We start from the raw sequence: 27,368 nt of genomic DNA on the forward strand, positions 1-27,368 counted from the left end.
ACAGAGAAGCTTAATAACGGGCTGAGGGGTCGTTAAGTCTGACGGGTCGCGCTGCTAAATGCTATCATCGGATCTGTCAGGCTGTAACCTGTCCAAAAAAAGCAAAACGTCTCAGTAATATCTGCTAATGGAAGGTCAGCATGGCAGGTCAGCCCTAAATAATTCCCCGCTGACGGCTGATTGGAGGCGATGAGTAAATCTGTGTTTGAGAGGAGGAAGAGTCTGAAACAGATTGTTTTAGCCTCTGTCAGAGCGGCAACGAGCGTCACCCGGAATCAACCAGAGGGCAAAGCCTTTACCTCTCACTGACCTCCAAATGTGAAGTGTCCAGCTGTAGTAACTGTGACGGATGAAGCAGGCGCACTCATAACACACACACACACACACACACACACACAGTCAGAGAGAGACAAATAATCATAGAAACTTTCAAAAAGACAAAAAGTTTTCATGTCATATAATTACTTTCACGTATTTCATACTTGATGCATGACCTCCACACAGTTTTTTTACTTAAAGTGTAAATGTACTTCACTGAACAAGTTTTTGTTAGTACATTTAATTCCTGTTCTTTGTTTTTTAAGTCTGTTAGTTAATCAGAACTCACGCTGTACAAACGTCCTTTCTCACCTGATAATTGTTCTTTATATTAATATAACAATACTAACTACATGTCGTCCGATAGAGGGACAGTTTTCCTTCCTGTGGGTTCAGAGTCTGAGGACACAACATGTCCCGACCGTAAAGTCTTCTGATGCAATTTTATCATTAAAAAAATCAATAAAACACCAAAACAACAAAGCAAATGACAGCAGCTCACTCACCAGATAACGTAATGCAGAAATAAAGCCTGGAAAAGAACAAATGTTTGGAGGTTTTTTCAGTTTTATTCAAGAAAACTGATCATTGATTTAAGTTAAATCAGTAAAAACAGTCACATGGGCTCCTTTAAAAGCAGCTAAAAACATTCAAATCCAGAAACAAGTCAAACTAATCAATGAAAAATAAACCTGCAAAAAAAGTCCAGTTTGTTTCTAACTGATCCTAAAAGACGTATTTTATTCAAACGAGTGAAAACGCCGTCAGCAGGAGAGGAAACTGCAGGCTGGAAACTTTAGAAAGACTCAGACGAAGTTGAGACTCAGAGTTTATCCTTAAGAGACGGCAGCTGAGAAAACAATGTCACCACAAGGTCGATGTAGCAGCTTTCAGTTACGTAACGTCGTCTTCATCGGCAGACGCAGTCAGCAGGACTCCTCTTCAGCGCTGAGGCTCAGACTTCAGGGTCCACTGAGGACGAGTCGTGAAGACCATGTGGTGTGATAGAAAGCTCCAGAGCTACTAAATGGAGCTTTGGTGGGAGCGTGGGACCAGTCGCTGTTCTGACTCCACGTTCATTTTCCACATGCTGTCAGTTTGGAATCACGAGGTGGAAACCTCCTCGAGCTTTCAGGGTCTGCAGCTGATCTTCAACACGATGGTCCTTTAAAACGTACAAACTGAATTCAGGTTCAAAAAAGGGTCAAAACAATCTTTTTTCTCACTGTTTTTAGGATGAATTACAGCCAGACGTGATTTTAATTGATCATAAATCAGTGGAGTAATAATTCTAGGTTCGGGTTCAGGTCTTTGTTTGTTTGTAGAGGACACAAACAGCAGACCAGAGGACATGGGACCAAATAAAAAAGACGTATCTGTTCGTTAAACTGCTGGATTGGTGGCTGAGATAAAGCGCAGTGAAGCTTCACTGCAAAGTTTTTATTGTTGCTGGAACAAAGGAAAATTAAAGCTGCTGGTGGAGCTGCATCTCCACCCAGAGGGGAGGTAAGGAATTCCTCCAGCAGGTGGCGGAGCTGCCAGAGATCGAGCGGACGACGTTCAGACAATGCGAACAAAAGGAGACGAGGCCACCGCCGCCTGCCGCCGCTCGCACGGCGCCGTTCTTCTGTTCTGCATACGTATAGATCAGAGCGTCAATGGTCTGCAGGATAAAGGATTCACAGGCTTCAGCCGCCCGGTCGTGGAAACACAACCAGGAGATGGACGCAGAGCAGTTTGTGTTCACCAGCTGACCAGAGCTTCTCATGTTGGAGCGCTCCTCATCTCTCCGCCGCCAAGGCCAAATCAAAGCTATACGGCAGGTTGGGCTATGAATAGAAAGCACTGTTTATGTCTCGCTCTGTCATTACTTTTGGGGAGAATAGCAGCAGTTTTGAAAGCAATCTCAGCCGCGGCCTCTCAGAGAAAAGAAAAAGTGTCGGGAAGGCATCCTGGCAGGAGAGTAAACTTCAAACTTTTATACAAATGACAGGACGCCGTTCTCTTTCCACCCCGGCGCCCTGATGGATTCTTCTCTCTGTGATGACAGAAGGTGAAATTAACTCGTGGTTAATAACGTTCCTCAGACGAGCTCAGACAAGTGTGCTGGAAATGAAAGATGTCATATCGATATACAAGTCATTTCTTCTGAGTTATGTGTTGCTCTGTACGAGCCTGTTTGTGGTGTATCAGGAGAGGATGCATTAGTGCAGCCGTCACTGTCAGGCTTGGAGATATAGATATAAAGTTGTACCTCTGATCAGCAGGATGATGTTGTTCATTAATGCCTTCAGAATCAGTGCTGAGGTAAATCTGTGCCCCGGCTGATGTTTAGGGCCAAAAACAACTTGTTAGGTTTCAGGAAAGGTTGAATTTTTGGGTTAAATTCCTTCTTCATGAAGCTTAGAGGACCTTCATCGTGGGTGAGGAATAACTCTGGCGTTGCGTTGCCCTATAATAAAATCATTTGCCTCCAGTGGACCAAAGTCCTCATAACTCTGGCCACTGGAGGGCGCTGTCACTTGAAGGTAAACACATGGGGGCATTTGCTGAGACGACGATATCGTTCAGTCTCTCCTGAACCTATAAAGGAATCAGCCGTCACAGAGCAGCTGCAGGTCAGATGTGGATGATTATTCCCACATTTAACGCTGTAGTTTCTCCTCACTTTCACGAACCTGACAGCTACACTTACTTTGCTGATAATGACATTAAATGCAAAATGTATTAAAGTGTGTTGTTACAGGTTAAACTAGCAGCAGTCTGTAATTTAGTCAGTTTGCTCCATGTGGACCAGCTATGAGAGCAGAGGCTGCTTCCAGGTGACTGCAGCAGAGTCACATGTGGAATAATACTCAGTCTTTACTGCACAGTGAGTACTTTTACACCGTGTACACGCAGCTGCGTCCTCCTGCGTGTTTACTTCTACGCTGTCACTTCTTCCTCACTGCTCTGCAGCGAGGTGCGGCGTTCTGGTCTGAGCTTGGTTTAAGTGTTAAAGTGCGTCAGATTCTGAGATTACAAGAAGACAAAAGAAGCAGCGCGTTCCACACTTCCACGTTCCACACTTCCAGGTTCCACTCTTCCACGTTCCACACTTCCAGGTTCCACTCTTCCACGTTCCACACTTCCACGCTCCACTCTTCCACGTTCCACACTTCCACGTTCCACTCTTCCACGTTCCACACTTCCACGTTCCACTCTTCCACGTTCCACACTTCCAGGTTCCACACTTCCACGTTCCACTCTTCCACGTTCCACTCTTCCACGTTCCACACTTCCACGTTCCACTCTTCCTTATTGCGCCGAGCTGCTGCTCTGCTGCAGTGCCCTTAATGTTCCATAATGTGCTTCATGCGGGCGGCGTTCCTCCTCTTCCTTGTGTGTTTCTTGCGGTGGGACTTTAAACCGAGACACCAAAGCTCTTTTTCTTCCTGAGCGAATCTCTCTCAATGGAAGATATGAAGCCTCTTTACTGTTTGAAAATGCATTTATATCTTGTCAGTATGCCTCCCTTGAAAGTGTATTCATCTTTCCAATAAGATAAATTCCCTCTGCACAAACTTTGTTCATTAAACCTCCGAGATTCATTCAGGTTTATTTTTAGAGAGATATTCATCGTTGCAGCGCTGTTGATTTTCCACACAGTCTAGTGGGTTTTATTCTGTTGCTGCAGGTACTCAAGCAATATGTTTCCATGGAGCAAACATGAGTGAGATGAGGTTGGAGGTGAGCTCCTCGGCAGTGGATTTCAGTGCATTTAACAATTCAGGTCCAGGGACGGCAAAGTTATCTGTGCACGAGCGACAATCCTTTACAGGAATCTGTGGCACTCACACATCTGACTGTGTGTCACCCCCCCACCCCCACCCCCCCCCACGACATCAGGTGTGTGAAGGTCGAGCTGCTCTTTGTGTTCCGCGTGTTGTTTTATTTACCCACATCGCATTCTTTTAAATCACATTTAATTGGTATCTCATTATTTCTCACAGTCACACTGTGTTCGAAATTATAGAACAAATTGATGATTTTTTGGAAAAAAGAAAGAAACACTAAACAGAAAAGACCTGGGACAATACAAGTGAGCTCGCCTGTGCCAACTTTTCATTTGCAAAGGATCTTCTTTACTCATTTGGAATAGCAGCTGATAAACAAAAAGTCCCTCTCGCCCTTATGATTGGTGCCAAATCTGTGCTTTGTTTATGGGAGTCTTCTGGAGGATTTGTCTGTATGATACTTTGTTTGCTTTGTGTTGCTTCTCCCCCTCCACTCCAAACCCAAAATACTCTCACATAATTGAGAAACAGCGGGTGTCCGATGAAGATACTCCATCTGCAAATAATGTTTCCGTCGCTCCATTGTTCGCTCCTCCTGATGCAAATGCATGCAGATGTCCTCAAAAAACCCCCGACCCTCTGTCTTGGCATCAGCCCGCCGCCGCCCGTCACTTTGCGCCCACTCGCACGCCGCCTGCATCCGGAAATTGGAAATAATATATCAGCAAAAATGGCACAAATGTCACCGACACCATCAAACAAAGTGTAATCTGTTGCATTCCACCAACTCTTAATTGACCTTTTGTTCCCTCCCCTCCCCTCCTCTCTTCGTAATTCTCAATTCACAAGAAATATAGCCGTAAACCTGCAGCAAAACGCCGTGCGAAGCCAAACCTAAAGGCCATTCTTATTCATTAGACGCGCTCGCGGTGTTGTTGGCTGTCACCGCCACCGAGGGGCCTGTCCACGGCTGCAGCTGACATCTGTTGGCATAATGTAGCGTCCAGGGCTGTGATAGGCAACAGGAACTGATTTATAAGCTCCCCCCTTTAAGTGGGTGTCTTAAGGTAATTATAAACTGGTGGGGGGGTTGCTGCTAATTGCACCTTCCCTGATCTGTAATGAAGGCCAAACAGCATGAACGAGCTCATCCTGCGCGTCTCAGGCAGTGGAGGAGCGAGGGCAGCTGAGCTTGACCAGTTAGTGTTGGTTTAGCTCTGGGCTGGAGCTCCTCACCTGCTGTTACGCTGCGTCTTCAGCCAATTTCTCTTGAGTAATTAACTGTGATGCCACATATGGCGCCACGGTGGAAAGTCTGATCGCTGGCGGATGCAGAGGAATCGAAGAGAGGAACCAAACGGGGGAACCCCGCGGTGACCAAAGCTCCAGACACCCAGCGCGAGCTTAAATGGGACGACTGGAAAATTCTTTTGACATGCACAATTAAAAACAAATGTTGTTTCCACATGACATAAATGAGTGTAATTAATCACCGAACAAATGAATTATTAGGAAGATTAGAAAATGAGGTAGATTAAGTACAGCAATGAGGCTTGAATTATTAACAATATTTGTATCAGTTGATTAAGACGTTGCAGAAAGAGAGAACATTCTGCCAACACACCACAAAGTCATTAGAGGTGGAGTTTCACATCCATCACAGGTCGAGAAGCTCGAGCAGGAAGCGCGTCGACTCATTTATTCTGGTCGTCTCGCTCACATCTACTGCTGCTCGTTCCCACTTCCATCATATATGCATATGTATTCATTGGTGGAGCAGCATGAAGAGACGAAGCACGATAACTGCTCTCAGGTCAGTTTGGGACTCAGAAGAGCTTCAGATGTTCTCCAAGTGTCCGAACAGACGAATCTGTAGCTTCTCTCTCAGGCCTCAGTGCATCTGAGGACCTGCTGCAGTTAGAAATAGACCCACACCAGTAGCAGCGTCAGCTAGCCGTGTCACTGCAAGTCATTTATAGCAAAGCAGCTGTGAGAGGTTTTACCAAACATGTTCCGGAGGATTAAAGCATGTGGAGCGTTTTCCTTCAGTCCAGTCAGGATGAAAGACACGCAGAGCGCTTTGACTCCAGAGATCCACGTGCTGTTATTTACCTCTAAAACACTCCGACACTGACGTGTTGAATTTAGCATTTTCAGTATTTAACCGAGATCAGGATCTTCAGAAATACGAGCAGTTTGACTTTAAACACTGGACTCAATGTTCCTGCATAGTTAAAAAAGGACATACAGCTCAACGAGGACAAAAGACAGAAACACTCACTGTCAACACAAATACCTGCTCATCGTAAATTCAATGTATATTTTGGTTATTTCCTCCTTGTTCTGTGGAGAGATTCCTTATTGTTTAGTCTTTTTTTTGTCCTCATCGAGCTTTCGTCCTTTTTCCTGAACAGAACCAAACTTAATCAAGCTTTAAGTCCTCTGCACAGCCGTGAAACTGGTTGGCCTGGAAGTAATCTGACTACATCATCATTCAGTGAGAGCACTTTGCAGGGTTCTTCATTAGGAAATGGTCCTCGTGATATTAACGAGTGTTGTATAATGTAAATGTTCATTTTAGCAGATGAGAAGGTAAAATACATATGTGAGACTCACAAATGCATGGAGGGACTGTGTATTAATAATACATGTGTTAATGAATAGCAGAGTATCGTGTGCGTTTCTGGACGTGGGAGTTGAAATATATGTAACGGGCAGTAATTACACCGCTGAAGTCGCCCCCAATGAATTATGATTCGCACAGAAAATGAAAATATTACATTTGACATTTCTGAAATGTAAGAAAAAAGAGCCAATAAGCACTGCGGTGTATTTTATTAACTTGTAGATTTCCAGAGGACATTATAATGTTCAGGGCTGTTTTGGTAAGAAGCGCTTTGTCGAATGATCAAATGCTGAAGACCGCTGCTGTGCGAGGACGGTGGGAATTAAAACAAGGAGGTGAAGCTGCGTTTAAGCACCGAGTTACAGACGAAGAGTTTCCGTCAAGTGAGTGACACAAAAGCAAGATTAGGGGATCAAGTGCTGAAAGATGAGAGAGGAATTTAGTGGAATTGACAGCACGTTCAAGGGTTTCCGAGAGGAAGGCGAGACAAGAGACAGGGCGATCATTTTAGAGATTTGAAGGGTCAAGATTAAGCTGCCTGATAATAAGCAGAGTGAAATGAACCAATTTTGAAAATATATGCTGATGCAGTGTGGAGCGGGGGGGCCAAGACAAAGAGGCTTGTCAGAGCTTCCACAAGCGACTTGCTATCAGACAACGGGCTTTTGGAAATATTGGATTGTACAGTCAGACGGCTTCGCCGCCCGCCACACTATATTTATGCACAGATCGTATTCGAGGCTGCATTAGGTCTCCTGCACGCCGCCGTTCCTTCACGGCCAATGCGAAAGGCCAATAAAGAATCCAGATTTTCTCGTGGATGTAATTAGCCAATCGTTTCTAATAGTGTCCGTAGCAATGCATTTTCATGGCAGTGTCATTTTACCCCCGGCAATATGCCTCCAAGTGTAATTTCTGGCTGAGCGTTTAGACACAGAGCTATCGATTGCATTCAGTGAATGATCTGCTCAGAAACCCATCATCTGCTTTAATAATGTCACTCACCGCCACATTCTCTCTGCTTGGCTTCCATTAATAGCCATCCTACGTGACATTGTCAACATTCACTGCTCAAACAACAGGGTCTTTGAAGCATGGCTGCCTCGCAATTGGGTCATTTAATCAATTTATACAATTGAACCTATTTAACATATTGATATGCAGTTAGCCTGTAATGTGTGTGGCCTTTTATCCCCTCGAGTGAAGGAAACTCCAAGGGAGCTTTTCAGATCTTCTGCCGTTATTTATCATGTGACATTTAGCTGGGCCCTGATGGCGGCAGCTCTCCACTTTAATTAAAGGTTCAACCTCTTCACTGGATGACAAATTGACTGGTTTGCGCCTTGGAAAAGTGGTGGAACATGTCTAGTCCTCCCTGCCCCTCGCTAACGGTGGGCTAACACCGGGGAGAGGGAGAGGGAGGTGGAGCTGGCATTTTAGTCCAGTCGTCGGCGAGCGAGGTCAGAGAACGAGCCGGATTATCTAGTGCGCCGCGCTCTCGGACTAAATACAACAAACCCATTTTCATCTCTTATCAGGCCTCTCAGAAGCGTATTTCTCCGGAAACAAACTGATCCTGAAATGGACGTTTTTCTCTCTCCGTCCGCCCTGAACATTATTTCCTCCTCCCGCGTTCTTTTGTTAAGTTTTTTGTGACCTTCTGTTTGTGCAGATGCGAGATCTGCAAGTCGGTCGGTAGCGGCAAATGGCTAATGGTCCATCCCCCGGTTATTTTACGGCAGGCTGGAGAATATGTCCACTTTGCATGGTTCCCTTCTTCCATTTTTCAAACTTCGCCTGAGTTGGGGGTGACACAGCTTGAAACGGGTTTCAGGAGAAGCAGCAACACAAATGGAAGAGCAGGCCCAGATGATACAATCACTTTGTTCAGCATGAACACTTCTGCAAACATGTTGGGGGGGTTCTGCGGGGCAGGCGCCAAGGCTTCTGTGTAAGATGAGATGGTGTAAACAGGCAGATTGGCTCTCTGCTCGGCGTTAGCTCCTTGAGATTTCATGCTGGCTGGATTTATAGAGAGTCACAGTGCACTGGAATCCGCCTTGGGATCCTCTGGGGCCAGTATGAGAGAGAGCACAGAGCTGTGAAGTCCAGGCGATAAACCCAATATAAATCTATAAAAAAAATGAATCTTACTGTCGTTAAAATCGAGTCCCGTCGTTTCTCTGTGGCCTTCACCTTGGAGTAATCCTCCTCCGCCTTCGTGACCGCTGCACTTTTTTGCCTTTATTGTACATATTATTGTGTCTAATGTCTGAAAATGAATGCTGGTGTTTAGTTTTAGTTTTCTCTTTGAATTTATTCTCTCTGGTTGTTCAGGCTGCACGTGTGCAGCAGAGGTGCTTCAAAAAGAAATGATCTGTCGATTAACATGAAAATAAAGCTTTAACCTGAAGATGTTTTAAAACAGTGACTTTAATCTGCTATCTGACTTCATGGTCCGGGTCTAAAGACCGTGGCTTTGCTGGACCACGTCCCTCTGTTAAAACACGGACATCAGCTCTTCAGTTTGATTGTTCTCAACCGCCACAGACGATGAAATCCACGTCTTACATAATGTCATCCAGAATTCATAGAACTGGAGTTACATATGGAGGTTGAATTTGTGAGGAGGCGTGTTCAAAATATATGTCCGCACTATATATAACACACAACTTTATACAACAGATAAGAGCCAACAGGTCGATCGCCGACGCGATGCAAAGCGGCTCAGAAAACATCATTTGCTAATGAAACCGACACAGAGCTGTTGGGGGGGGGGGGGTGGCTGAAGGCTGGAGAAGGTGTGGAACGCTCCAAAAACACCTGTTTGGATCGTTCCACAGGTAAACAGGCTGATTGGTAACAGGTGAGAGGATCAGGATTGGGGTCAGTCGTTCATAGAGGGTGGAGCCAGTTCAGCGCTTTGTGAACACATGAAGGATGAAGGAGATGAACACATGAAGCTGCAGTTTGATTGTGAATGGTTGATAATGTTTAATCATATTTTGCACAGTGGTTTTGAGTCAGGGTCGCATCTCGAGACGCTCAGGCAGAGAAATCAGATTCCTGAACGAGGGGTGACGCCGCCTCCCTGCAGGTGTTAATGACAGAGGAAGAGGAGCGGTTGTTGTTTGTATTATCAACATGTTTAACCGGTAAAGGGACAGGAGACGCAGCTCCAGCTCAGCAGAACAGGCGAGCGCTGATGGACGGACGCGGCTCCTCGATAATGGTCCCGTGCAGAAGGGACAGTTGTCTCAGCTATGAGCCCTACTTCCTTGACAGCCCCTGGGATCCCTTTGTCCTGTTGTAAACTATTCTGAAGGAAGGACATTTAATTGCCCGGCACACACTAATGAGTTTGCAAACTAATTAAAGGGGGTATATTACGCCCTGTGGAGGCCCACATCACTAAGAAAGCCAGGGACATCTTTAATGAGGAGCCTTGATAACCCTTCAAAGGAGGAATGTGTAGTGTCTGTAATGATGCCCAGGGTAAAGCCGAGCTCAGCCAGGGAAAAGTGTGTGTGTGCTGGTGTGTGTGTCCCTCACCTCGGGTGTGTGGAGACTTGCAAGCAGATGCCAAGTGTTTTCAGTCCATCGCCCACAGCTACCTACCTACATGTCCTAATCAAAGAGCTTCACTCTCCTTCCAATAGGTTCAAAGAGACCGGCTCCAACTCCTCTCTCAGTGGGTGGTGCACAGAGAGTTCTGGGTTGTTTCATTTTCCTGTATTGTATTATTCACTTCAGAATAATTTGCTTTATTAAGGAATCAGAGGAGGCATTTTAGAAGCATTTTTATGAGCAACTCAAACGACCTATATCGCACCTAAGAATGGAAATAGCAGATAGGGAGGAAAATCCTGGCTGAGTGGGAAAGGCAGCGTCGGACAGATGGACCGAGCGCGCCATCACAATCGATGAAGGTCATGATTAGTCTTCAATTTGGGATTCGTTAAATCACCCGGGGCGTTTTATGTTTTCAGACAAATTAAACTCTCTGACTGGAGGTTGAGCCGTCGCTCGCCGTCACGTCTGCCGGAGCTCCCGCTGTGGCTCGATGCAGCCGGCAGCCCTTCTCCCCGCGAGCTCAGCCCCCCCCCCCCCCCCCCCTTCCAGTAAACAAGTGCATTTTTTTTGTTTGGTCACAATATTTTCCTCCCAGACAGTGACGGCTGTTATTTTGCCCGTGGCTCCTGTCAAAACTAACATGGCTTAATTGACTGCGAGCGAATGAGCTCCTGGATTGATCCTGTCAGGCTCCTCAGGAAGTGATGCTGCTCCATCTGTGAGGCGCAACTCCAGCGACAGCAGCAATCTGTTGCTTGGGACCGAGCCAAGGCTTAAAAAAAAAAAGTCAAAATTACAGAAAGTACCTCAGGCGCTGTGTGTATTCTGATCAGCTGTCAGTGATGACACACTCAGATGAACACACACATGCAGAAGCGAGTGAGGAAGCAGACAGACAGACAGACATCCACATACACACAGTGTAATTTTTGCATCATGGTTAGCAATGTCACATTCAAGGGGCCCGTGTCTCTCCCTGCAGCTACGGCAGGGAAGCTGAATGGTCTTGTCTGCCTTGTTAGACATTTGATGTCAGGCGAGGTTGTCCTCAGGGTATATCCAAAACGCAGCCTGTCATCCCTCCCTGCACCGCTGTCATTTGTCCAAACAATTGTGGCATATACTGTCATCTTAAGTTTTTACCTGTAACTCAGCTCAGCCAGGCCCAGTCGTGACCCCGGCAGACTTTCACCTCCTCCTCTCCGTCCTCGCCTTTCATCTCTCTCGGTCTATCCTCTCAGCTGGAGATACTGTATTTCCCCAGCTAAAGCGTGCGATGCGGCGGCGCCTTCTGGCGCGATTAAATATTTAGACGGCTGTCTATGTAGATGGCGGCTCGGAGACGCGGAGGAATAATCTTGGAGACAGCTGCTGTAGCACATCTGGGTGTCACTGATAGCAGAGGAAGGTGTGTGGCTGGTGTAGCTGTGGAGGGGGAGACTCGAGAGGCACAGCTGTCAATCAACCGGGTGGCACGGGCGCCGAGGCTTCGCGGCGTCCCCGCACGGTGGGCCGGCGCCGACAGACTGACGCCTGACAGACTTAGGCTGCCGTCGACGTCTGCGCCGATGCACTTTTCGGCTAAGGCGACCATATGCTAGCTCTGCCGCGAGCCGCGCGGCGTCCTGTAACAATGCCTCAGCTCAGCCTGCCTACACCCGATCTAATCCCGTTAATCTCACGTTAGCAGCCACAGTAACGAACTCGAAATAAAAGCAGCGCTCCCCTCTTTCAGCGGCACTTCCTGCCGGAGACATTTTGGGTTTTTAAATAATGCTGATCCTTGTTTAGGTTTGCTGGTAGCAGGGGGTGGCTGTAGGTGCAATGTGTCAGAACATTTGAAGAAGATGGAGTGTGAAAAGCCGCCCACTTCTTCCCCCTGCACTCCTCATCCGCCAGCAGCCTGAACTTGGAGGCTGCGCAGCGGCGCTATGAGGCCGGCTGGCCTGAAAATCACTTTGTGTTCCTCTCCCAGGCACATGCGATACGGATGCGTCTCCACTCGGCTCAGGCCCTCCCGACATCGTGATTAATGGCACTCGCTTCTCTCCCCATCTCATTCTGTTACTGTCAGAGTTAAGTGGGCCGAAGACAATAATAAACAGTCAGTCTTCTGTGAACCCCCTAACACGATCATTCCACCCCACCCCATTCCCCCTTTCCAATGAGAAAAAGAGGAAGAGAGATGGAGTGAGAGACGGAGAGGAAGTGTGTGCACGTGTGTTTTGTCTGTGTGTGTGTGTGTACATGCGCTGCAGGAGACAGACAAATGCACACTTAAAGTCGCAGAAACAGGCCTCAGGAAGGGACACGTAGGCTGGAGTCACATGGAGTTTACAGCACAGTTTACAGCAGCTCATGTGTGCATGCATTTTACATTTTTACACCCACATTTTCCACAGTGTGAAAACCAGTGAGCAGAGACACGAATGTTACATATGATAGCATGTTATGCAATTGTAAAGAAATGCTGTTTATGTGCCAACAATAATGCAGCACTGAATGAAGACTCGGGTTAAACAGCTCATCAACACACTCGTCGCTCATTATTCAAACTTGTTTATTTACAGTTGCATGTGCAGTGAATCTGGGGGTCACGAGATGACAGACAGGATATGAGAGCAGAGGAAATGTTTGCTGTGTGCTTCGATTTCTTCAGGCCGTTTAAAAACAAACAAACAAAGCGAGCTGCAGTGGTCTCAACCTGCGCACTAATGCAGATTGTGGCGATGGGCCTCCAGCAGACATTTCTGCACTTTGGCCACAGTCCAGACGCATCACAGGATAAAGAAAACACCTTTTTCCAGCCTTTAGGATTCCGACCGATGAGAGGAAAGGAGGAAATTGAGATCGCTGCAGCCAGAAGAAGGCGAGGCGAGCAGAGCGTGCGACGACACTCTGTATCTCAGACCTGCCGTTTTAGTCACTAGTGAGCAGTCTCTTCCTGCGACTCCAGCCTCCTCCTCCTCCCCCCCCCCCAGGCCTGTCACTTCACTCTGCCACATCCTCTTCAGCGGAGCGCTCCCTCCCTCTGTCTCTGTCTCTGCAAGACGCCGACCGAGCCGCCACACAAGCAGCAGCAGCATCGCTCAATCCTCCCAGGGTCCCCGCACACACGCAGGAATAAAGGGTCAGAGTGTGAGCTCCAGTCACCAGCCTCAGTTTCAGGGCCTCAACAGCCCCCATCGAGGCTGTGAGACCCTTCACCGCCATCACGTCCTCCCCTCCTCCTCCTCCTCTTCTTCTCTTTCTTATTACTGGGGATGGGCTCAGTGACCGAGAAATCCTCCGTCCCTCACCATCCCCGTCCTCCTCGCTGCCGGTGGATTGTCTTTGTGTCTACCGGAGTGGCCTCGGAGAAATGAAGTGCCGTGATCTCATCACGCCGAGCCCATTGTTTTCACTCTCATGCACACTGTGTAATAGCCATGGAGATAAGGGGATGATTCAGGCCTTTCACGGAAGGAAATGTGAAAAGCCTGCCTGTGAAAAAGTGAAATTACTGTTTTGATGGCTTTTGATGGCGGGGGGCATAATTGCTGGATGGAAGGAAGGATGGAGGGTGAAATACATGTAGGAGATTAGTATTTCTAATGCTGGAGACGGCTGGTAGGAGGCCTGCAGAAGGTTATGCACGCAGTGGGTACTTCTAATGAAGCGGCCATGTATGTAGAACAGCAGATTGACTAAAATAGCTCATTGTTCTTCTTCGCAAAGCAACCTTTGCCCTCTGGATTGAAACTCCGCTCTTGATGGCGCCGCTGATTATGATATTGTTCGATGCTCATTGCCATAGTAACGGTGATTATTTTCACATTGTTTGTGCGTGAAATAGTTGCCGGAGTCTTCAGGAACGGGAAGCGAGCTTAAGTATTTTTGGCAACTGGCATAAGGCTCATCAACACATGCAGACAACACGGGTCGGAGGATTACGGCGTGTAGTAATGACAGGGGCAAAGCGTAAATAGTATAAATACTCCATGGGATTATAATTAGCCTTACTCTGCGCATTTAGACACACTCAAGTGGAACTAAAACCTTATTGACTTCTGGAGACAATTTCATATTAATTGGATGCCTCTTCGTTCCCGCTGTCTGTTTCTTTGGTTTGTTTTCGAGCTGCTGACAAACGGCGCCTTGGCCGAATAACAGAGAGTGCAGTGGATTAGCATTAGCCACGGCGCCGGCTGGAACGCGGGAAACGCCGCCTCCGTGGCCCTCGCCCGGGCTGCGGCGGCGAAGGAGCCGGATGAGAATCGAAAGGCCGTCAGGGCGGCTTTGAAGGCGCAAAAAGGGGGATCGATGCGAGAGGGAGGCTGATGAGATAAGGCACCCGCTGGCAGGGCTGCATCCCTCGGGTGGAGGGACGGTGGCACGGCGGCGAGGTGGACAGGGTTTCCTGGTGATGCTGGGGCCCCGGACATGAGAGGAATTAATGTGACTCTCCATCGGCCGCCGCCCCCTCGAACACACACATAAACACGCTGTATTTCATCTTCCATCTCAGCATTCAGCATATGTCCTCCCCCCTCTCCCGCTCCCTCGCTCCATCGGCCACAAATTTATCCCGTATTTTCCATCCAGAAGTGGGGGAAAGTTGTAAAGCTAATTAAGGAGCGGGGATGCGGCAGCTCGACAGATGTGCATTGAGATGGGTGCTATTGAGTAGCGGGGATAATGGTGTGTGGACCTGGTGGGCAGCGGGGTTGTGTTGGAGGGAGCTCCTACCTGGGCGTGCATGTTAATCAGCGCGCCTGTCTGTTGAGAGCCGGGGAATTAAGGGGGAAGGGAAGCGTGTCGCCAGCCTCCAGTGAAAAGACAAGGCTGGCAAGCTGATTAAGAGCACAAATTTGCCAGTTTGGTCAGACAGCGAGATATGTGTACGGAGGAGGAAAAGGGCAAGAAAAGTGTGTATTGATTAATAGTGCAGGTGCTGGTGGAATTCAGGAAAAGAGAGGCGGGAAGAAATCTACCTACCGTTGTCAAACTGGATATTTCACAGCACTTGAAGGCATCACAATACTTCAAAGGGCCAAAAATCACAAAATGGCCATCACCTATCTGCAGAGAGGCTGTGCAGCTTGTTGATAAATGTTAATAAGTTAATGATTTCTGCACTCAGCGCTGAGGTCTCCGCCTGTGAAAACTCACTCTGCCTGCACTCCCAACAAAAACTCGCAGCCTGATGAATTTCATGACATTCACAGTCTCCTTCACGTCCACACGCATTTACAGCTGCTCGCCGATGGAGGAGGCAGCTCCAGTGTGAGCGAGCGCCATCCGAGTGATGAAAGCTTTTGGCTTGTTTTCAAGCCAAAACAGCAAACGACAAAGAAATGTTCTTCTTGCTGGATTTTACATCAAAAGGCTGGAATCTCCTGCCAGCCGCTGACGGATAACCGCTGAGATCACCTCGAGATTTCTTTATATTTTACTCCAATTATTGTCTGGGCCTTTAAATAGCCCGAGCCAGGCGTTGACCTGCTCCGACTTGTGATGTAGGACAGTGTGCGGCTCGGCTTTGGACTGCGGGTCAGATAAAACAAGCCGTGAAGACGGAGCTCTCCATAATGGAAATGATAATTAGGCTCTAAATAATTTCATCACACAGGCGCAGTTGCAAAAACAACCAGAGAAAGGTGACCTGGTTGGATGCCAATTAACAGCTTTTCTCATGTATGAAAGAGGCGGTTTTGAAAGCAACAGAAGTCACTTCACACAAGTTAAAAATCATCTTGCAAATACAAAAAGTGAACTTTCCAACGTCCAAATCAATCGACTGCACGGCGGCGCGTTAAGGCCAAACTGCACCAACGAGGAGGAGCAGCTGCAGCGAGCAGCAGCAGATTACGAGCATGTACATCATATACAGAGTTAATGCAGTCACTTCACACATAAAGTCCTTTTTTATGAAGTATTGATGTCGTTTTATCCAACCTGTGTGTCGCGGTGGGAAGCTGAGATTCGCCGGCGCCTCGTAAACGACACAAAAGTTCCTCACAGAGTGGAGAATAATTCAGATGCGCGGCTTCGTGCTTTCTTCCCAAGATATCTGCAAGTTTCTAATTAGAATTATCTCCCTTTTCAGCGACGCAGCCTGATCTAATTCCTCCCTAATTGTTGTTATTTACACAGTGAAGGTTTACGGGTATTTATTGACATTTCCTCTCGCAGATCCTGTGTCTGTCGTCGATAATGAGTGGGGAAATTATTTTTAACACTCAGTCATTATCTCTGTGTTCAAGTAGTCTTCCTTTTAATATGCTAATGCGGCTGATATAATCAGCTGGTAATTGTGAAACACTTCAAGTACGACACATTTTGCGGCAGTGTCTCCTGAATGAAGAAATCACAGCCCGGCGGCGGCGCCGAGCTGCGGTCGGATGCGCCCGCGATCTGTTTACGTCCTCGGGAGACGTTGGGGAGGGAACGCCCGCCATTCGATCCGGCGTGGCACGGATCCAGATCACACACAGACTCCTATAGAAATGTGTCGGCTGGCGTGAAAGCCACATGGCCATGTTAGCGCCGCCGCCACCGCCGCCGCCCACTGAGGCTTTTTATTCTTAAAAACCCACCTTTGATTGCGGCTGATCCCCCCACACGGCCGGTCTGTACCTGCCTGCTACTGAAGGCGCAGCATCTTAAATGAATCTTTTTTTATTGTGTGTTAACCAGAATGATGAAAGGAGTGTTCTCCCCATGTCCTCCAGGGATGCTGGTGAGACGATGGGATCCTGACTTTGTTTTTCTCCTTCGGCTGTTATTTCCCTGAAGAGAGGAGCGGCGTGAAGGGAGCGATGAGTGATCGACTCTGCCTTTATTCTCCAGGTTTTCGGGGGATTTGAAGTTATTGAAAGTCTGGGGACGGGTGACAGCTCGGAGATGTCTGTGTGATGCCCGTCAGGCGAGCGCCGCGGCGTCGGCGCGCATGCGTGGAGGCTCGCGGGCGGCGAGGCAGAGGCCACGGGCTCCGTGTTCTCCAGTACATGTTATTCTTGCGGCCAATCATTTCTGCTCACACATGACATCTCTCCCAGATTGATTTCATTCAGCTGTAGAGGGCGGCGAGATCAAACAAATGTTGTCTGAAATGGCGGCGCAGGGAGGGGGGGGGGGGGGGTGGGGGGGGGTCAGGGGTGGGAGGTCGCTTGCTTGAAAGATGAAGTGAGAGATGGAAATGGAGAGAGAGAGAATCAGTCATCCAGTCAGCGGCGGGCGGCGCGGCGACACGGCGGCGGTGGAAGGTGTTACTCCATAAACCAACAGTCCTTTCAACGACTGCACCTCCTCACAGCGAGGTGGCGTTTGTGTGGAGGCGGCGGCGGCGGCAGCGGGGCCCTTTTCCTTCACGATCCCTCTGAGTACCCATGCGAGGAATAATGGATGTGTAATATGGAACGACAGCTTGCAGAGTACTATCATTAATGTTGTAATTCACTTTTAGTGTTTCTACTATTGCGCTGCAACAGGAGGCACAGATGTCACCTGAATCTGCTCCTTCTAGCGGCCAGAGCACACCCGGCTTTCACCAGCTGTCTTGGAACGCGCCCTGCCAGCCCCCCCTGTGTGGGCAAATGTGGGCATGAGTGTGTGTGTGAGAGTGTGTGTGTGTGTGTGTGTGTGTGTGTGTGGTACATGTGGTCTTGTTTTGCTAGCCTCTTGAATGCACGTTTTCTGCAGAGGATTTTCATTAGACTGCGCTTCATGTTTGTCGTTTTGTGCTTTTGACACTTCACTGGAGGATTAGTTTAAAGATAATGAGTCATCGCTGCGTTTTCTTCTTTGCTCCTTCATCATTTCCTGTTCTGATCTCAGGTTATAAGATTCACACCGTTAGCTTTCGCTTTTCTTTAGCTCCCCCTGTTTCCTGCAGGAGAGTTAATCCATCACTTTGAAAGAGAGGATGACAACCGTGTTTGACGAAGCATTGCAGAACAAACATCAGGATATAAACTTTTACATTCTGGAAAATGAAAGTTCTGTTTATCAATAACGTACATCCTGCAACGCGCACAAGTCCTGTCAGTCACGGCCGCCGCCGTACCCGAGAAACACAATAAGAGCTGCAGCGAGACGTTATTAAAACATTAAGACTGGAAACTCTTCAGACCTCAGATCTGCTTTCTCCACCATGACTGAGCAGGTTTACCAATAACCTCTGCTGTCAGACAACGTGACAGCGACTGCTGTGTGAACATGCAGGGAAATTAGTAAAAAACTTACTTCAGCCAAAGTAGATGTACTCGCACAGTTAAAATAGTTATTATTCCATATTATCGCTTGTCTGTGATCTTAATGTTTTCATTTAAAGCACTGACAAATAATAAAGGGTACGCTATTAATCACATGTCGCCTACAGCCAATGCAAGTGCCTTAAACCTGCATTCTCTCTAATGGCCAGCAGGGGGCGAATCCAGCGGTTGCAAAAAGAAGTCAGATTATGAGAAAATGACCCAAATTCTCCCTCGATTCATCACCTCAGTGAACAGTTTCCTGATGCGTTCATGGTCTGAATCTCTAGTTTCAAGTCTTCCTCAACACGTCGTCGCGGTTAGAGTGAAACAGACGATGAAGCAGACGATGCTTAAGGGCGGCGCCGCCGCCATGACGCGTCCTCAGCTTCTCAGCCAGATCCAATCAGGACAGAAAAACAAGATGGCAACAGCCAAAATGCCAAACTCAAGGCTTCAGAACAGTCCACCAACCAATGAGGGACGTCTCGCTGGCTCTGCCCAATATATATTCTGCAGTCTTTGCTGCACATTTTCTTTGAATAACCGTCCAAAAAGAAATGTTCAGTCACTTCATGCAGACGCTAACGAGCCACCTCCCCATCACTGTCTGATTCTGGAGGGGGGGACGCCAGGCAAGTCATCTTCTGGGGGGGCACTGAGGAGGTTTTGGGTTGAGGTTAAAGGAATGCAAATATTTTGTCACGTCCCTTCAAAGTGCAGTATTTCCTCCTCTGAGGCAAACTGCAAAACAATAAGTCAATAATGATATGGATTTCATGGATACCGGCGCTCTAATTGAAACAGGTGTGATTAGCATATTGTTTGTGTTTGGTGCTGCACCGTAGGCCTGTTTGTGTTAGACGGGGACCTATATGGAAATGAGCGCTTTGAAAAAAAATCAACAGAAATGTATCCTATTTCTTTAAAAGGGGCACAAATTTACTGTGAAGATCATCCTGGCAAAACCACAGAGGGAAATGTCAGGAAGGGAAAAAAAAGGTTCAAAGAGAAAATAGCTGACTGACTCTGTAAGTGAAGCTAAGCTCAAAATGAAAAATGTTCATTATATGCCCGTCAAGGTGAAAGGAAGCCATCTCCTCGCTGCCGCAGTTAAAATGTCGACCTCTCCTTCTCCGAGGGCGAAAAGAGGAGAAATGTAGAAAGAGGAGAAAATGCTGCTCCCTGTGTGTGTGTGTGTGCGCGTGTGTGTGCGTGCGCGTGTGTGTGTGTGCGTGCGTGCGTGCGTGCGTGCATACATGTTTTGCATGTGTGTGTGAGTGACTGATCCGAGCTGCAGTTCAGACAAGGGCAGGGATGTTAATGGTGCCGCTCAGTAAAATGACCCTCGCATCCGTTTCTTCATACATTTTACAGCTTCACAAGTCCTCATATTTTCCCCGCGTCAGCACTGTTTGTGTATCATTGTTGCATTGTGTGTGCGCGCGCGTGTGTTTGTGTGTGACCTCTACAACGAGCGCCGCGCCCTCTCGGACCTCCGCTTGTCTCTTTGCATGTACCTGCTCATGTTAAGGCTGTTAAATCGCTCTCAGGATGCATTTTATTCGGCGGTGGAGCAGAATGTTCCGGTCGACCTCTGCGGATCACAGACGCCGTCCCCGGTGCCTCATTACTGACAATTTCTATAATCTAATGTTACTTGAATCACTTGCCGGGCTCGCAAACGTGTTTATTTTTAAAGCGGCTCTCATTCAGCGTTAAAGCCGTGATGCTGCAGATCCCTGGAAAACAAGGCGGCAGGTGGAAGCCGAGCTGACCACGTTTTCACCCAAAAAAAAAAAAAAAAAGCAGGAACAACCTTCATGGGCTGACTGCTAATGAGCGGAAGCCTCGCAGGTTTGATTTGTTGGATTCTGCGCTCGTGCCAAGTCCCGTTACAGGTTTCCATGCCAGCGTGGCCGAGCTCTGCTATCTGTTATGGATTACGAGCTCACCTTCCACCTCGCCGGCTTATTTCTTACAGCGGAGTCGAGTGCGAGAGCTTTTCACGTTTTTATGAACGCCAGCATCAAAGAGGAGCGGCTCCAAACTCAGAGCAGATATTATTAAATTATCATCAGAGGCCTTTTAGTTTTTATCTGTTTGTCAGTCAGCAGAGAAATTTACAAAAGGTTTCAGTTTGGAGAAATTCTTTAATTCACCACATCCACACACACACACACACGCGCACACACATCCACACACACGCGCACACACACACACACACACGCTGTCCTGCTGCCACAAACACTCACTGCAGCACCGAACGTGGATTAATCCGCCGCTGAAAGTAGTCCCAGACAAACGCTCCGTTTCCTCCTGTCTGAGTGACGTTTGTTAAACTTCATTTTTAAGAATGAACATTGTGTTTGTGAGATGTTTTAAAGATTTAAAGTGTTCGGACGCGTTGCTGGATTTGGTCTTTTCATGGTTTGTGTGCAGTAAAAAAAAAGCCAGCGTCATCTCTCTTTAATGTCAAAGCGAGATTTGGAATTAGCCCTGAAAATGTAATGAATTACCTTTTATTCTTATCTCATTATCACGTTATTACTGCACTTATTACTCTTTGGGATAAATGATTGAAACAGAGCAGATTCATATAAATTGAAAGCGGCAATAACTGAATCACTGATATAGAGATTTAATTTTGGGAAACTGAACATTATTCTTGCGTGCATACGTGGAGAGACGACTGCGTCTTGAAGTGCTTGACTGGAAAAGTTTCACTGAGAATGAAATCATTCAGTTTCCTTCCTGAGCAGCAACATATTTTCTCTGGTCTCCTCACAGGAACTGATTGGCTCAGCGTGCCGTTGACATCGGACTTCACTCTCAGCGGCGGCAGCGAGCGATTTGTCCCCTTCGACCTCTGACCTCCGACGTCTCGCAGGTAGGATGACTCACCGCCTCGACACGCAGATGACACAGCTGATGGATAACGATGTAAATGCTGTGCAGAGAGCCTGAGGGTGGAAACGCAGAGTTTCTGCAAACTGGATTAAAACTTCCAAAACTTAACTGGACAGAAGATCATCAGCAAACTGCCAACATGACAAAGAGGGAAGTTTGGACAGCAGAGATACAGTATGAGTAGAAAATACATAAGAGATGCAGAAAAAACAATATATTCTTAATGTTTGAACCTTTTCGTACAAATACAGCATCTTGCAGTAAAACACGATACCACCAAGTATTCGATAGACCTGACTGGCCAGAAGCATTAATAAGAGCAGCAGAAATCACTGACACAACAGTTTGTAGCAGCTCATAAAAAAATGCAGACTGCTCTTTTTTTCTCCCACAAGAAAAACAACAAACTGTTATTTTTGCCAAGTTTGAGAAGTAAAAGAGACTAATTTGCCGGGACTGAGACGACCTGCGAGCGAAACGACCACGGCGTAGAAATCTTCCTCAGTACGCTGCTCCTGCACTTTCTCATTATTTAGCTCATCTTCTAATTAAAAGATGTCTCAGCAGGTCTCTAAATGCCATATTGACTTAAGTTACAAACCAGTGGACGACAAAGAAACTCCATTTTTCTTTTTCTGCCATTTGGCGTAATGAGCCGCTGTTCGCCGTCCCTCCGCGCGCCGTCCAGGCGGCGTCCGTCTCGTCAGCTCGCACTGGACGCGGCTGCTTAAAAGACATCAGAACAGACTCATTGGAATGATAATCTAGTACGTGTCTGCACTTACGGAGGATATCTCCGAGCGTGTCAGGCTCGCATCAAAGCCGTTGCTGTAATTTTCTTTTCAAGGGCAACTTGAAAGAGGAGTCGGGAAGAAAGTGGCATTAGTTTCTTGTTTTCTCCTACAAGGCAGCCGGTTCAAAAGTAACCCGGCGCTTTCTGAGGGGAGGGTGGATGATTCAGCAGGAACCCAACAGCCCGTCTGACTGATTCACATTTAAACATAAACAGAAATATGGCTGCTCCAGGGAGCTCCGCGGAGGAATGGAAAGTAGCCCCAAATTTCACAGCAGCAAATCAAACGGCTTTTTATTTAACTCTTCCTCTGTTTCCCTTCCTCTGCGGCTCCCCGTAGCACCGCGCACACATAACAGCGCCTACTGATTGGGCTTATTTGAAGCACGTACCCTGACCAAAAAATGGAGAAGAGGAGATTTTCCCATGTCACAACGGGATTGAATGTGGTTCTCCAGAAGAGGAGGGCCTGAGAGGATTATATGGCTCAGTGGGCGCTGCATTGTGTGGGGAGTGGATACAGCAGGTACCCACCGAATCCCAGCCAAGAGACAGGCGCAGTGTTGCTAGGGATAATGTTGCCTCCCAGCAATTAAACTCTGGAGGTTTTGGAGTGGTTTAGGAGGAAGCTTGTTAAATTATCCCATCGCTTCTTCTCCCCGTCGCTCTGCCTCTCCCTGAACCACGCTTCTCCTCTTCCTCTCTGACAGCCTGAGAACTACAGGGGGAGTCGTTTGCCTTGAATACTTCACTGCTTTATTGAACCCTCTGCTGTTTGCTTCTTTGCATCTGATTCACTCACATGCACATAAACTGCACCTGCACTCTGCTGAAGTGACACAGAAAAATGCCAAAAGCCTCCAGTTGATGGCAGCTTTGAACTGGGAACGTGGAGCTTTTCAAAAATAAAAATCCAAAGTGATGCTTTACAGGAAGAGTTGGGTTTGTAAAGGCTGGATTAGCATCTTAAATGATAGCTCGTGCCGGATGCTCGCTAGCTTAGCCTCCTGTTTGCTTCATTAAACGGTTTAATGCATTGTTATATTCGTCAGCAGTTAAATTAGCCTTTGTTTTAGTCAATTAAAGCCTTTGTGCTGAAGTTTTCTTTCTTTATGGGTTGCTCTTTTATTTATAGGCTCTTAATATATTTAATCCAGATGAAACTGAACAGTTGTCAAACATCGTTTTCACCTTCTCGCCTGTCTGTCTGCTCATGTACAACTATGAGGTACTTTTTGTGTATTTATGCTACTTTCTGCTGACCTGCCTACTGCAGTTACAGGTCACAGTTTCAGATTAAGGTTGTGAAAACCTCTGATGGTCATTCATAAATTCCTACGCTTTGTTTTACAGAAAAATAAATGATGGTATGAGAGATTATGCTAATGAGCTCAACCTCGCTGCCTCCACGTTAAGGCATCAGTTAGACGTGTGCAGTAATCCAGTAACAGAAACACTGAAAGCAGCTGTTCCCTCTCTGGACTCAAACGATCTGTTTATATGAACCTGCAGCATGAGCTTGTTTGGCTTCACTGTAAACCTGCAGGCCAAGGAGCTAAGAATTCTGGGACTTGTAGTATTAAACTGCACCTGCAGTTGCCACTAGAATGACACGTGGGTGAACTCTTCAGGATTAAAGCTTAAATTCTTCCTCCACATGTGGACCGCAGGACACAGGATGTAGAGACGTGCTGTCCGCGATGCGTTCGACTGCCGGTGTCGTCTGGTTCCCTGAGCGCTCACTTCCTTTGCCTTTGAGTTCAACCTCCATAAAACTCCTGTCTTGGTCCCGGTTTTACGAGGGAGGTGTTGCTCACTAACTTTGACCACTGTCCTCGTCCTCGGGCGAACAAACAGCCCATTTCAAAGGTGAAAGTCCACGGCCTTCCTCGTGAAAGAAGCACTCTCTCATTTATTTCCAAATGTGACACTCCTTCCTAACACCCTTGGGACTTCTGTGTCCGTAGTTCCAGGTCGGTTCCCAACAGCGCAGCAGTGCTGCGTTAACCTCTTTCCCATACCCCGACACACACAGAATCACGCACACACACACACACCCCAAGGTAACTGTGGGTAGTCGAGCCCCAAAGCTTCGTCGTCCAGGACAAATTGGTAGCAAGCGGCTCATTTACTCGGAGCCGTCATGAATGGACTGTGCCGTGACTGTGTAAACAAGTGCAAAGACTCCCAAGGGCATTCCTGCATAAATAATGACTCCGAGAGATGTTTGCCATTTGTACCACTCACTGGTTGCAGACATGGGTCAGCTGGTCTCCTCTGTGGGGAGTCTTCAGTAAACAACAGCCGCCGTGTCCATTAACGGCTGTGTGGAAAGTTTACCTGGTCACAGGTGCGAGGGCCGGTCTCCCAGGCCGGGGGACGCTGGGACTTTGCTTGGCTTCTCCCCTCGCTTGTTTGGGAGCGTTTGGTTTTTGGAGGCTTCGGTCTGAGCCGTGGAAGCTCACAGGTTGGCTTCGTCGCGAGCTCGTGTCCAGTTGAAGACGAGACAGGGCTCCTAAAGCGAAGTTACGTGGGATCAAAAGGAGTTACTGTGTCGCGTGGACGTCTGAGGGATTGTGTTTTGTCGTCCTGTCGGGTTAGAGATTCAGGCAGCAGGTGAGGAGTCGAAACACATCACGTCTCCTGTCGTTCGAGGCGAGCGCGTCTGCAGTCCGCTGTTTGGTGTGCTTTGACTGGTCTCTGAGCGCGATGGACTGAGGGAGCTTCCTGTTGTTTTGCAGTTTAGAGTTTCTGATCAGTCATTTCCATAATTTTAGCTTCGTTTCATTCTCAAAGCTGAATTCAACACTGAGTTTGTTTAAACTCTGAATGCAGCTGAGGTCGACGTGACACAAGGGGTGTAAACAGCTTCTTCTTCTTCTTCTTCTTCTTCTTCTTCTTCTTCTTCTTCTTCTACTGGTCTTTTTCTGCCTTTAGTTAAAGTACATTCTCAGTGTACAAGACTTATTTATGTCTTTTTTAGATTAATTGCTCAAGTAAATCCCAAGTGAAAAAAATACAGTAAAATCCACTAAATATTACAAACTGAGCATATTAAGCGTACTTGCATCCAGGCCATTGAATAGTGGATTTAAAGTGTGCTAAACTGGAAAAACTGATTTTGTACTTATTACCCTTAAATGGTATTTAAGTTGCATTAAATGTCCTGACTTGATATATATACTAATTATTTTATCTTCATGTTATTCAATTAAAGTACAGCTGAAATACATTTATACTGCAAGTTGTACTTTGAGTCTACATACAATCTAACAGTACAAATACCTTTCCCCTGGAATACTGGAATACTGCTATATTTCTACATACTTCTTGAACATTTTCAGCATACTTGAAGTGTATTATAAGTGAGGATTTACAGGTTAGGTGACATTCATTTGAAGTTAGTAGACCTTTATACGCTTAAGTAGATATTTCTTCTTCTTCTTGGGTAAAGGTTCAGAGCAGGAACATGTCAGGTGACTGAAGGTCCAGCTGGAGAAAACCATTAGAGGGATGAAGGAAAGGAGACATGTTGCCTGAATCAGATCAGTTATTGTGGACGGTGGCCATTTTTGGACATTGAGGCTCGTCTCCTCAGGCTCGTCTCCTCAGGCTCGTCTCCTCAGGCTCGTCTCCTCAGGCTCGTCTCCTCAGGCTCGGCCCCACGTCTTCAGGCTCGGTTCAGCCTTTATCCCTCTGACCCGCGCTCTGTCAGCCTCAGTTTTTCGGGGGCTAAGCTTTAGCACCACGGCGCGCTGACCTGATCTCATCTCCGGCTGCGTGAGCATCCCGTCGGTTCGACTTTGGTCGCTGCTCCTCAGTAGCTGCCGGCAGCTCGACAGTCAGCTCCGTCTTTAGACGGCCACCCAGGCTGCGTGCAGCACTCCAAATTGTGTTTCATAATTGTTTGGCATATATGTTTCCGCTCCAAGCGTGGGTTTGAGGGAGAATGAAAGCAAGAGGATGTGTCAGTGGGAGAGAGGGGAAGAAATAAAGAGGAAGACAAAGCGACACCCACTCCTCATTAGCTTAAACATTGCGTGCATCCCTTATCCTGTAAGATAACATTTGAAGAAGGAGGAAAAAAAGAAAGCGGAAGCCCACATCCACTGCGCCACAACATGGGATGGAGATATAAAACAAATCTCCACACTTAGACTGTGCCATCTGTTCATCTTGGAGAAGAGCACGCCTTTGCGACACTTTTCTCTCCCCTCCCTCAGAAACCATCAAGCTCGCTCAGAAAGCGTACAGCATGACAAAGTGACACGCCTGGATGCCAACCCCGTGGCTGCATCTCCTCTTTCTCCTCTACAATTTCACTTTTTCTCTCCACATAGTTTGCATATCTAAATCCAGTTTTTGATAGCATATGCGAAATACAATGTGACATAATACAATTTGAGCTCCATGTGAGAAATGGAATTATCTTGGTGGTGATTGTCGGCGCCGTGTTACAGTAATCACTTTCTTCCAGGAGCGACGACGTGACTCACCGGCAACTTGACCTGCTGTCATTATCTATTCGCTCTGACAGTATTTATGCATTTGGCTTGATGTTTTGTTTTCCTTCAGGTGAATTAGAAATGAATTTGGAAATAGAATAAATAAATAAAGGAATGATGAAAAAATGAGTAATCCCCTTGCAAATTGGAACAAGGAGTAAATCCCACCGGCAGTAAATCCCCCACCGCTTCCATCCGTCTCCCTCCTCCTCAGTCAAAACGCTGTTTGGATGCTTCAGAGGAAGTGGTCGATCTTCACAGTGAAGGCACGTCATGGGCTGCTTCTCTGTGATCTCCACAGCCAGACAAACTCCCCGGTGGTCTAATTGATACAGGATGTGTTTCCCAGGTCTCCAGAGGAAGGTCACGTCGCGTGAGTCCGGCACACTGTGGAGATATTCAGCAGATAGCAGAGGCGCTATTTATACCGCCGAGATGGTGTGTTTGTGTTGTTTCCTCGCGTTCACCAGCTGATTTACCATCCTACATTCAATACTGGAGCCAGGTTCATGTGTTCTGGATCAAATAGACACACATCCATATATCAGATTAGAGCAGACGCTCCTGATAACGTCAGCTCTTCATCAATACGATGCCAGAATTACAAATAACAGAAGAACATTAATTTCAGTT

The 27,368-nt window shown here is 47.1% G+C and overlaps 1 protein-coding gene across 6 annotated transcripts in view; it reads left to right on the forward strand.

Annotated features, from left to right (window-relative positions):
- Positions 1-27,368, forward strand: part of LOC139344008 (RNA binding protein fox-1 homolog 3-like) — a 349,683-nt gene that overhangs the window by 46,703 nt on the left and 275,612 nt on the right. For all 6 annotated transcript variants that reach the window (XM_070981885.1, XM_070981888.1, XM_070981891.1 and 3 more), the window contains exon 3: positions 21,318-21,417. The gene's annotated coding sequence lies outside the window, so the exon portion shown is untranslated. The remainder of the gene's footprint in view (positions 1-21,317; positions 21,418-27,368) is intronic.

This window comes from Chaetodon trifascialis, chromosome 15, assembly GCF_039877785.1.
Source record: "Chaetodon trifascialis isolate fChaTrf1 chromosome 15, fChaTrf1.hap1, whole genome shotgun sequence".
In the NCBI taxonomy this organism is placed as follows: domain Eukaryota; kingdom Metazoa; phylum Chordata; class Actinopteri; order Chaetodontiformes; family Chaetodontidae; genus Chaetodon; species Chaetodon trifascialis.